Raw genomic sequence first — 12,475 nt, forward strand, 5'->3', positions numbered from 1 at the left:
CCTATGTCTTCAAGGTATTTACCCAATTCGTCTTCCAATATATTTAGTCTTTCTGTTTTAATATCCAGATCATTGATCCATTTATATTTTAATTTAATACATGGTGATAGGCATGGGTCTAGTTTTAGTTTTCTGCAATTGGAGAGCCAGCTTTTCCAACAACATTTATTAAAGAGACTGTCATTTTTCCAGTGAACATGTTTAGCTCCATTTTGAAAAATAAAGGTGCTTGAGTTTGTTTGTAGTTGTGGTTGTATCTTCTGATCTATCCCATTTATCTTCAGCTCTATTTTGATTCCAGTACCATGCTGATATTTTCATAGTTGCTTTGTAGTATAACTTCAAGTTAGAGATTGTGATGCCTCTTGGTTTGCTGCTTAAAACTGTGTTTGCTATTCTAAGTCTCTGCTGGTTCCAGATGAATTGAAGTGATTTCTCTAGGTCTATGAGGTATGTTGATGGTATTTTTATTGGGATTGCATTGAATCTGTGTAGCAGTTTTAGGAGAATGGCCTTTTTCACAATATTTAATCCTCCCATCCACGAGCAAGTGATGTATTTCCATTTTCTGAGATCTTCAATTTTATTTTTTCAGTGTACTATAATTTTCCCGTCTTTCACTTATTTTTTGAGAATAATTCCTAAATATTTCATTTTTTTGGTTGCTAGTGTGAAGGATGTGCCTTCTCTTGTTTCTCTTACTCTGATTTTGTTGTGAGTATATAGAAATGCAATTGATTTTTGAATATTGATTTTGTATCCAGCTACATTGCTGAATTTATTTATTATATCTAGGAGTCTCTCAATGGAGTTTTGAGTGTCTTCTATGTAGAGTATCATCTCATCCACAAATAAAGAAAATTTATCTTCTTTTATTCCTATCTTTACAGCTTTTATTTCCTCTCTCTTGTCTAATTGCTCTGGTTAGTATTTCCAGTACTATATTAAATAGGGGCATTGATAAAGGACATCCTTGTCTTGTTCCTTATTTTAAAGTAAAGGCCTTCCATTTTTGGCCACTTAGTATGATACTGGCTGTTGGTTGGTCATAGATGGTCTTTATTATATTAAGGTAAAGACAATCTATCCCAATTTTCTATAAGCTTCTAATTATAAATGAGTGTTGGCGCTTATAAAAAGCTTTTTGTGCTTCTATAGAAATGATCATGTCACTGGAGTGGCATGGTGGGTCCAGGGCATTGGCATTGGCCTCTCCGCTCCCAGTTGTGCTTGGTAGTCTGTGGAGTTGTAAGCAAGCAGGTGGGTGCCATCATTTCCAGAGGCCTGGTGGACTTGCATAAGTGCCCCATGCACTTTACCCTGAGTCCAGTTAGTTTGGCAACAGCCAGGAAACCTCACAGCTTCCAGATAGACTGGAGTGGTACAGTGGGTCTAGGTTGCTGGCATTGGCCTCCTCACTCCTGGCTGTGCTTGGGGACTGTGGAGTTCTAAGCAAGAAGGCAGGTGCCATTGGTTCCACAGGCTGGGTTTGAGACAGCCTGCTCCACCCCCAGTGACCCTATATCAATCCAGGGAACTGGGTGCCAGAGTCCCAGAAGCTGAGGGCATAGAAGAGGATTTCAAACAGACACTTGGAAAGCCTTAGAATAACACTTGAAACACTTAAAACACAGAAATATAGGAAAATAACAACAGGAAAGACCAAATTATAATCTTATAATCTCAAGCCTCCAGCCCAAGCCAAGAAACCTTAGGAGTGATGTACATAGAAGAAAATATATGACATACACCTGAAATATCTGAAATAATAGCAACTGAAATAAAGAAGCAACTCCGGGAAGCTTTAAAGGAATTCAAACTAGAAAAAAATCTCCCAAGTAAAAGAAGAAATGATAAAAGAAATGAAAGAGATCCTGAATATATCTAAAGAAGACACAGTTAAAAAACTGGAGGAACTAACCAAAGAGACAGAATCACTTGAGCAACAATATAAGAAACATACAGAATACATAAAGCACATGCACAGAGATATAAAGGAAATCAAAAATTCCAGAGAGCTATAAAAACCACCTCAATGAAAGTAAAGATAAAATTCCAGAACTTGAGAACAAGATTGCAGCTATTGAACAGGAAAGATCTTTTAAAAAATAAAAAGGAATCAGGGAATAACAATTCAACAACTGCAAGATGAGTCAAAGAAAATCAATACAAGATCTATGAGGATCAACCAAAAAGAAGGGGATGACATAAAGGACATCAAGAGGACATTTAGAGAAGTAATACCTGAAAATTTCTGAAACATGAGATCGGAAACTGACATCAGGATCAGTGAAGCATATAGAACTCCAAATAGTCATAACCAAAATACAATTACACCCAGACATATAACAATCACCATCCCAGATATCCAACATATGAATAAAATATCAAAAGCTATCAGAGAAAAGACATATCACCTATAAAGGTAAACCTATCAGAATCACAGCAGACTTCTCAGCACAATCAATAAAGTCAAGAAAAGCATGGAGTGAAGTATTCCAGATCCTAAAGCAAAATAATTTGCACCCTAGACTGATGTATCTTGCAAATCTGTCCTTCAAAATGGTGAAGGATGGTGAAATAAGATACTTCCATGCAAAAAACAGCTGAAAAACTTCATGATCACCTGCCAACCCTGCAAAAAAATATTGAAAGACAGTTTAGATACAGTTACAAAAAAAACCACTGAGCAAAGCAGACAATTAAACAGAACAGGAAAGTAAAGATTCAACAGCGGAAATATAACATGTCAGCAATAAACCAACATATAACAGCTATAACCATTAATGTAAATGGTCTCAATGCACCAATTAAAAGAAACAGACTGGCAGCATGGATAAAGAAACAAAATACAACCATATGTTGTCTACAAGAAACCCATCTCACCCAAAAGGATACTCACAGACAGAAAGTCAAAGGATGGAATACAATACTTCACACAACAGGAACACAAAGAAATACAGGAGTAGCCCATCTTTTTGCAGACATGTGAACTTTAAACCAATAATGACAGAAGAGAAAGGTCACTACATATTTGTTAGGGGAAAACTTCAAGAGAAGTTTAAATATATATGTACCAAATATATTTTGGTGCATATATCTTAAATATATATGCACCAAATTCCAGAGCACACAGTTATATAAACCAAGTATTAAAAGAAATGAAAATATCAAATTACCAGTAACACAATTGTAACAGGAGACCTTAACACACCATTGACACCAAGGGTCTGATCAACCAGATATAAAATCAGCAAAGAAATAACAGAACTGAATCACACATGTGAACAAATGAACTTGATAGACATACAAGATACAGAGTGTTCCATCAATAACATCAGAATACACATTCTTCTCAGCAGTAAATGTGACATTTTCTAACATAGACCATATATTAGCTCACAGAACATATGTAAATAAATGCAAAATAGTTGAAATTATCCCTTGCAAGTCATCAGATCATAGCACATTGAAATTAGAATTTAATGATAAAAGATATTGCAAAAATGCCACAAACACATGGAAACTGAATAACACACTCTTGAGTAATCAGTGGGTCACAGGGAAAATTAAAGAAGAAATTAAACAATACCTATAAGCAAATGAAAATACAAATAAAACTTGCCAGATTCAGTGAGATGCAATGAAAGCCGCCATCAGAGGAAAATTTATTGTGCTGAGTTCCTACATCAGGAAAACCAAACGAATACAAATAAATAACATGCTGTTACACCTCAAACATCTAGAAAAAGAATAGGAAGTCAAGCCCAATGCCAAAAGAAGAGAAGAAATTATAAAAATCAGAGCAGAAATAAATTCAATAGGGCCTAAGAAAACAATCCAAAGAATCAAAGTATCAAATGGTTGGTTCTTTGAAATAATAAATAAAAATTATAAGCATCGAAATGAAATCAAAACAGAGCCGAAGATCAATGGAATAGATACAACCACAACTACAAATGCACTCAGCCACCTTAACTTTGATAAAGGAGCCAAACATGTTCACTGGAAGAATGACAGTCTCCTTAATTAATGGTGTTGGAAAACCTGGCTCTCCAGATGCCAAAACTAAAACTAGACCAATCCCTACTACCATGTACTTAATGAAAATCTAAATGGATCAAAGAACTGAAAGTTAAAACTGAAACACTAAGTCTACTGGAAGGCAAAATGGGTAAAAGCCTTGAAAACATAAGGGTACGTAGAAAATTCATGAACAGGACTCAAACTGCAGGGGAAATACTTCCTCGAATCAATAACTGGGGTCACCTCTTATTAAAAAGTTTCTGCATGTCAAAATAAATCTCCAGCACAGTAAAAAATGAAAACCACAAATTGGGAAAAAATCTTAGTAAACTGTCCCTCAGACATAGGATTTCTGTCTAAAAATTATAAAGTATTAAAAAAATCAGAACTTCAAAATTCAAAGATCCAATCAAAAATGGGCATCTGAAATGAATACACACTTCTCAGATGAAGAAATACAAATGGCAAACAAATACATGAAAAAAATGTTCATCATCATTAGTCATTAGAGAAATGCAAATTAAAACCACACTGAGATTCCATCTCACTCCTGAGGTCAAGAAAACCATGAACAACAAATGCTGGAGAGGCTGTGGTGAAAAAGGAACTCTCCTGCACTGTTGGTGGGAGTAGACTGGTGCAACCATTGTGGAGGTCAGCCTGGGGATTTCTCAAAAAGCTGGGATTTTAAGCCTCATTTGTTCCAAGTATCCCACTTCAAGGCATATTCTCAGAAGAACTGAAAGCATCATACTACAGTGATGTATATGCACCCATGTTTACAGCAGCACAATTTGTAATAGCCAGATCTTGGAAACAACCTAAGTGTCCATCAAGTGAAGAATGGATAAAAAGTTGCAGTATTTTTATACAATGGAGAACTACTCAGCTATACAGAATGATCACATTGAGATATTTATAAATAAATGGGAGCAGCTTGAGACCATACTCATAAGTGAAATAAATCAAACTCACATATATGAATACCAAATAATTTCCCTATTGTAAGAAATGATTCAAATATATAAAAGCATGTGGTAATCATGATTGCCCATTATGTGGCTTTGAAGCAGTATAAAGTTTTCATTTATTAATTGGAATGGTTTTATTTTGGGTTGTTTGGCATTATTGCCTGTGATTATGTGAACAGCTATTCTGAAGAAAACAAGAAATCATAATAGCTAGTGCTGATTTAATATCATTTTGTTTTAAAGTTCCACCTACTATTGTTCCTCTCTCAACCTTGGTTTTATTATGTTGTATCTTACTAGATTTTATTATATGTGATATTATAAACAAAAAATTTTATAGGCAAAGATATAATATTAGAAACCATTCTTCATTTTCCATTAGCTGGTTCTAAATACCCTGTAATATTTTTATTCTCTTGAATGGGTTTCACACTGCCTTGATATGTTTGATGTTATAGTATACAAATAATATATTTGAATATTTCAAATATTTCAAGGAAAGGGATACTATGGTAAATACTATTAAATAGAGTTATCTTGTGGTGAAACACTGTGATGCTGAATTTGTTCTGGCTTTATGTGTATTGTTATGTTGTTATGTCCTCTTTAATCTCAACTTCCCCCTTATTTAAAAAAATTATTTATTTTTTAAGGAAAAAATAAATAAAAATTAGGAGGATATATTATTGTAACTTTTTAGATTTCTTATTAATTTGTTTGGAAGCCCTGTATTGCTCCCACCATCTTGTTTTGAGTGATTTTACTCTGTTCTGTTATGTTTGATTGTATCAACTTTGAGGGTATACTACTTTGAAGGCAATAAGATTCACTATGATGCCCATTCTGATTTGACTGTTGTCTTTTTTTGAAGTCCTGTAATGTCTCCAATGTTTATGTTTTATTGGTCTTTCTCTGTAGTATTTTGTGCAATTTTATTATACATAATGATATAGGAAATTCTTTTTAAGTTAGCAAGAGGCATTATGGTAACCATTGTTGATTACCTTGTATTTTGTTTTTATGTCATGTAGTATTTCAATCCTTTGTTTTGACTGACTGCTTTATTTTTTCATATTTGGTTTTATTCTCTTCCAAAAAATAATAAGAACTATGGGAATCATAAAACCCAAAATGTGTAAATGTTATTGTAAAAAAGAGAGGAAAAGAAAGTGCTCTAAAGGATACAACAGCAAGTGTGTTTAGGTGTGTAAGATAGATGACCATATTACTAAGGTTTTGTTGCATCATTGAATACAACTGTTTTCAGTCTTATTGTTCAATGTCCACTTTGTATGCTTTAATCCTGTAACTTGAACAGCTATTTCTAAGATGACAATATGTAATCTATTATCTAGTGATTTCTTAAACTTTTTTGAAATTCTGTATTACTTGTACCGTTATAATGTTTTGGGGTTTTTTTTTCCTTTAAATAAAATTTTAAAAAGAAATGATCATGTGATTCCTAGTTTTGCCTTTATAGATATGGTAGGTTACATTTCTTGTTTTATATATGTTGAATGATCCCTGCATGACTAGGATCAATCCCACTTGGTCATGGTGTATAATCCTCTTGATGATTTGCTGCATCCTATTTGCATATATTTTACTGAGGAGTTTTGCATCTGTATTCATTAGGGAAATTGGCCTGTGGTTCTCTTTTTTAGTTGGGTCTTTCTCAGGTTTTGGTACTAGAGTAATATTTGCTTCTAGGAATGACTTAGCAAGGATTGCTTCCCTTTCAATTTCATTGAAGAGTTTGAGGAATGTTGGCATTTAGTCTTCTTTATATTTCTTATAGAAATCTACAGTGAATCCAACTGCCTAGGCTCTTCTATATACATAAAGACTTAATTAAATTTTCAATTTCATTAATAGAAATAGGGTTTTTCAGCAGTTTTACACCCTCTTGACCTAGCTTTTGTACTTCATACGTTTCTAGAAAGCTGTCTATTTCTTCTGTGTTATCAAACCTATGAGAGTAGAAGTTTTTAAATAGGTGCTTATCATCATCGGTATACTCTTCAGAGTATGTAGTGATTTCACCTTTTTCATTTCTTATTGCTTGAATTATCTTTTTCTTCCCTTTTAAAAAATAAGTTTTGCTAGGGGCTTATCAATTTTATTTATTCTTTAAAATAACCAACTCTTTGATACTTTGATTCTTTGGATTGTTTTCTGAGGGTCTTTTGCATTTATTTCTGCTCTGATTTTTATAATTTCCTCTCTTCTTTTGGCTTTGGGCTTGACTTGCTCTTCTTTTTGAGATTTGTGAGGTGTATTATCAGGTTATTTATTTGTATTCATTCTGTTTTCCTTATTTGGGAACTCTGTGCAATAAAATTTCCTCTGAGGATGGTTTTCATTGCATCCCACAATGGTAAGTTTTATTTGTATTTTAATTTTCTTGTAAGTATTGTTTAATTTCTTCTTTAATTTACCTGTGACCCACTGATTACTCAAGAGTGTGTTTTCAGTTTCCATGTGTTTGTGGGATTTTTGCAGTATCTTTTATCATTGATTTCTAATTTCAAAGCACAATGAACCAATAACATGCAAGGGATATTTCAACTCTTTTGCAATTATTTAAATATGTTCTGTGAGTTAATATGTGATCTATTTTAGAGAATGACCCATGTACTGCAGAGAGGAATTTTTATTCTGATGTAATTGGATTGAACATTTTATATGTCTATCAAGTCCATTTGTTCACATGTGTGATTCAGTTCTGTTATTTCTTTGCTGATGTTCTTTCTGGTTGATCAGTCCCTTGGTGTCAATGTTGTTTTAAGGTCTCTTGTTATAATTGTGTTACTGCTAATTTGGTTTTTCATTTCTGTTAATGTGTGTTTTTATAACTGTGTGCTCTGAAATTTGATGCATATATATTTGATAGTTATCTCATCCTCTTGAAGTTTGCCCCCAACCAGTATGTAATGACATTCTTTATCTCTTCTGATCAATATTGGTTTCAATTTTACATTGTCTGCAAACAGAATAGCTACACTCACTTTTTTGGGGGTGCTCCTGTTGTTTTCCATCCTTTGACTTTTAGTCTGTGAGTATTATTTGGGTTAGATGAGTTTCTTGTAGACAGCATATGGTTGGATGTTTTTCTTGATCCATTAAGCCAGTCCTTTTCTTTTAATTGGTTGTTGAGACCATTTACATTAATGGTTATAACTGTAATATGTTGGTTTATTATTGACATGTTATCTTTCTGCTTTGTATTGTTTATCTTTCTGTTGTCTTTAATTGTCTCCTTTGCTTAGTGGTTTTTTCCTGCATGTATCTTAACTGTCTTTTAGTATTCTTTGCAGGGTTGGCTTCATGATCATGCTTTTCTTCAGCTGTTATTTGTTGTGGAAGTATCTTATTTCTCCATGGATTTTGAAGAACAGTTTTATAGGTTACATCAGTTTAGGTTTAAATCATTTTCCTTTAGAATCTGAAATACTTCACTCCATGTTCTTCTTGACTTTATTGTTCATGCTGAAAAGACTGTTGTTATTCTGATAGGTTTACTTTTATAGGTGACCTGTATTTTGTCTCTGACAGCTTTTGATATTCTATTCTTATGTTGGATTTCTGGGATTGTGATTATATATGTCTGGGTGTAGTTTTATTTTGGTTATGACTATTTGGAGCTCTATAGGCTTGACTGATCCTGATGCCACTTTGCGTTCTCATGTTTGGGTAATTTTCTGCTATTTATTCTCTAAGTATCCTCTTAACATCCTTTATGTTGTCACCTTCTTTTTCACTTACCCCTATCAATAATATATTTTTTTCATTTCATCATCTTGCAGCTGTGGAATTGTTATTTTCTGATTCCATGTTGCTTTTGAAAGATCTTGCTTTTCCTGTTCACTGACTGCAATCCTTTCTTCAAGGTCTGAAATTCTGTCTTCACTTTCTTGAGGCAGTTTTTACAGCTTTCAATGGAATTTTTACTTTCCTTTGTATCCCTTTGCATCTGCTTTATGTATTCTGTATCTTTCTTATATTGTTCATCCAGGGATTCTATCTCTTTGTTTAGTTCCTCCAATTTTTAACTGTGTCTTCTTTAGATATATTCAGCATCTCTTCTTTTTCTTTTATAATTTCTTCTTTTATCTGGGAGATTATTTCTAGTTTGAATTATTTTAAAGCTTCCCAGAGTTGCTTCTTTATTTCAGTTGCTATTATTTCAGATATTTCAGGTGTATGTCATATATTTTCTTCTATGTACATAGCTCCTAGGGTTTCTTGGGATGGGCTGAAGATTGCATTTTGCTCTTTCACTTTGTCATTTTCCTATATTTCTTTGCTTCAAATGTTGTCCCAAGTTTCCCCTGGCTGTGTTGGAAATCATCGCCTGTGCCCTAGACTCCTGGGAGTGAATGGAAGTTTCTGAGCCTGGTCCAGTTAAGCCCTCTGGTGCTGCCATACTACCTTCAGTGTTCCAGGTAGCTGGGCAGGTGCTTAATAACTGTGGATGATGGGTTATTTCTCTTCCAGGTGAAGACCAATGCTTTAGAACTCACTTCACCTGCTCTCAAATCCCGTAATTGAAGAAGGTCACTCTGGTAATTTAGTTGGTCCACAAAACCTCCTAAGGCCAGTCTAGTTTGCCTGGGCTTTGGATGTGTCCTTGAGCTCTGGAAGAGATGATCTTAAAGTCTCCCAGGACTTGGGATGGCACTGGAGTTACCCTAGCCACCAGGTGTGTTTACCAGTTTGGGAGAAGGTCACTGGGTGTGTCCTGGTCAGGCTTGAAACTTGCCTAGCTCAGCCCAGTGTGGCTGGGCTCTTGGCAGATCCTTGAGCTCCAGAAGAGATGATCTTATAGTTTCCCCAGGGCTCAGAATGGCACACAGACTTATCCTGCTGCCAGCTGAGTTTCCCGGTTTGGGAGGTCACTGGGTGTGTACTGGGAAGCCTGAAATTGCCAAGCACAACCCAGTGTGGCTGGGGTCTGGGTGAGTCCCTTGAGCTCCAGAAAAGGTGATCTTATAGTCTCCCCAGGGCTTGGGATGGCACACGGACTTACTTCAGCTGCCAGATGAGATTCCTGGCTTGGGAGGTCACTCTAATGCAAATCATTTCTTAAGTACTTGCTATATAAAATATAATATTTATTAAAACAAATATAATAGATATACCACAACTAAAATTTTCTTGTACTATTTTGAAATGCAGTCTGTTATGTTCATAAGGATAACCTGTAATATGCTGGGTCTTCAAACTCAAATCCACCTACAAATATTGCTTAACAATGAGGAAGAAAATGGGGGTAAATAAAGGATGTGTCTTCAAGCCAGAATGATTTTTCCAAGTCATTTCATATCCTCTATTAATGAAAGTCTGCATGCAGTCAATTGGCATAAGTTAAATCTGGCAGAACCTAGATTCCATGTGATAAAGTATGTGTGGTTCCAAAAAACAATAAAATGAAAACTGACTTAGCAAGTAACAGTACTGTAAATTACAACATTGAGCAAAGGGACTGGATTCTATTTAAAATGAATTTCTTTCCAAAAGAAGCATTCTGAATTTCAGAGAATGTGAGCATAGTGTACCCATAGGTTAGCATCTCTACTCTTGGAACTTTTATGTAGTCCAAATAAAAAGAAGAACTGACATTTTAGGATTGTGTGGTTTGGCTTCAGTAATGGCTAGTTCAGTTTTGTTTAAAAGGAATGCCTTCTATTTGGTCCTTTTGTCACTTAAAAATCATCCTTGCTTGTTTAGTCTGAGCAGATCAGTACTAATGTAGAAAGTTATAAGTGGTTTGCATGGCCTAATATGCACCTAATATGATATTATAGTATCACAAACATAAAGAATAAATTAACTTTCATGAAACTTATACTGCCACACTAGTGGTGTCACAGGACAAGGAAGATTTATGTAAATCATCACACTAGAGGACAAAAGTGAAGATGAATAGAAATTTGCAAACATAGGTAATAAACCTGCAAAATAAGAGGATTATAATAGAGCAATAAAATGCTAACCCATTTCATAATCTGAAGTGGAGATTTCTAGGAACATATAACTTACAAAACAAAATTTAAATAAATCTATTTCAGAGCCATGTAGAATTAGTAATGCAAAAATAGGGCTAATTTAGAAAAAATCATATTTTTGCATGAGTTTTCCTTGATTGCTGAATTATACTGAAGCATGTAATTCTTCAAATATCAATTTACACAGTTTAACCAGTGGAAGTATTTCCTAAAATATTCAACAAGTTCTCAATATTAAAACTCTCCAGAGTCTTACCAGAAAACCATAATGAATGTATCTTAGGAGAAAAGATAAAAAGTCCTCAAAACTTTCTAACAAAAAAAGGAAAAAGAACACATAAAATCACATTCTTTCTATGGCTATGTAGAATTCACCTTTCAAATGATAGGTAATTATGATATCTTTAATATCCGAAAAGTCAATAGATGAACATGTTACATCACAATAAAAAAGTCTGAACTATCACCTAAATAAATCCAGAAAACAAATCATTTGGTGACTATGTGCTTATCAAAGCTAGCTTTCATCAGATTATTGATTATATTACCTAATCCCACTTGGAATAATCAAAAAGGATAGATTTTCAATATTGCACTCTGTCAATGGGGACAATGATCAACTGCTTCTCCTGTGTTAGGATAGGCAAGAAGCTTGTTGCTGCCTCTCTGTCTGCTTGTGACCTCAACTTAGGGATACAGTGCTCACTTCTGTGCAAATAAGCTCGCTTGTCAATATTTTTTGATGTCTGAGTATTTTATTTATACAGTGAGTAATTGAGCCTGAGACTGTTTGCCAGCAATGGGAAATATGAATAAATTCTATTCATGGTATACTTTTGTACAATTTTGAAATTTTCTCAAATCAAGGTTGTATTGTTTTCATAAGAATGTTACAGAATGTGGAAAAATATTGTAGATATTCATCAGTCTGTAAAGCTTTCTTATTACCTCTCCAGAGGGAAAAATCATCCACAAGATTAAGTGAAGACTGGTTTAGACAAGTAGCAAGTGAAATAAAATATTGAACATAAATTGATTTACAGGGTGCCAGTTACTAGATTCACAGAGTTCCTTGAGTCTCTGTGAAACTCATAAAAGTAGTACAGTAATCTTCTTCTGTTAACCAATGTAATCAGGCTACAATTGAAACTTTTAAGAATACCCTAAACAATAATTTGTGTGTGTGTGTGTGTGTGTGTGTGTGTGTGTGTGTGTGTGTGTGTCTTTTTCCTTTTTACCAGGGATCGAAGTCACGACTGCCTGCTTGCAAGGCAGGTGCTTATGCCACTGAGCTAAACCCCCAGCCCCTAATATTTTGTGGTCAATAATTGGAAAGTGTTCATTGCTTCTGCTTTCCTTTAAGAGTGTGCAAAATATTAGTAATAGAAAATGTACATTTTATGTTCAAAATTCGATGTGATATTTATGTAGTGATTAAATAATGAATATAGAATGTAATGAATGCTGGGG

This window comes from Cavia porcellus, unplaced genomic scaffold, assembly GCF_034190915.1.
Source record: "Cavia porcellus strain 051 isolate PalLab524CR breed Dunkin Hartley unplaced genomic scaffold, mCavPor4.1 scaffold_30, whole genome shotgun sequence".
Taxonomy (NCBI): Eukaryota; Metazoa; Chordata; class Mammalia; order Rodentia; family Caviidae; genus Cavia; species Cavia porcellus.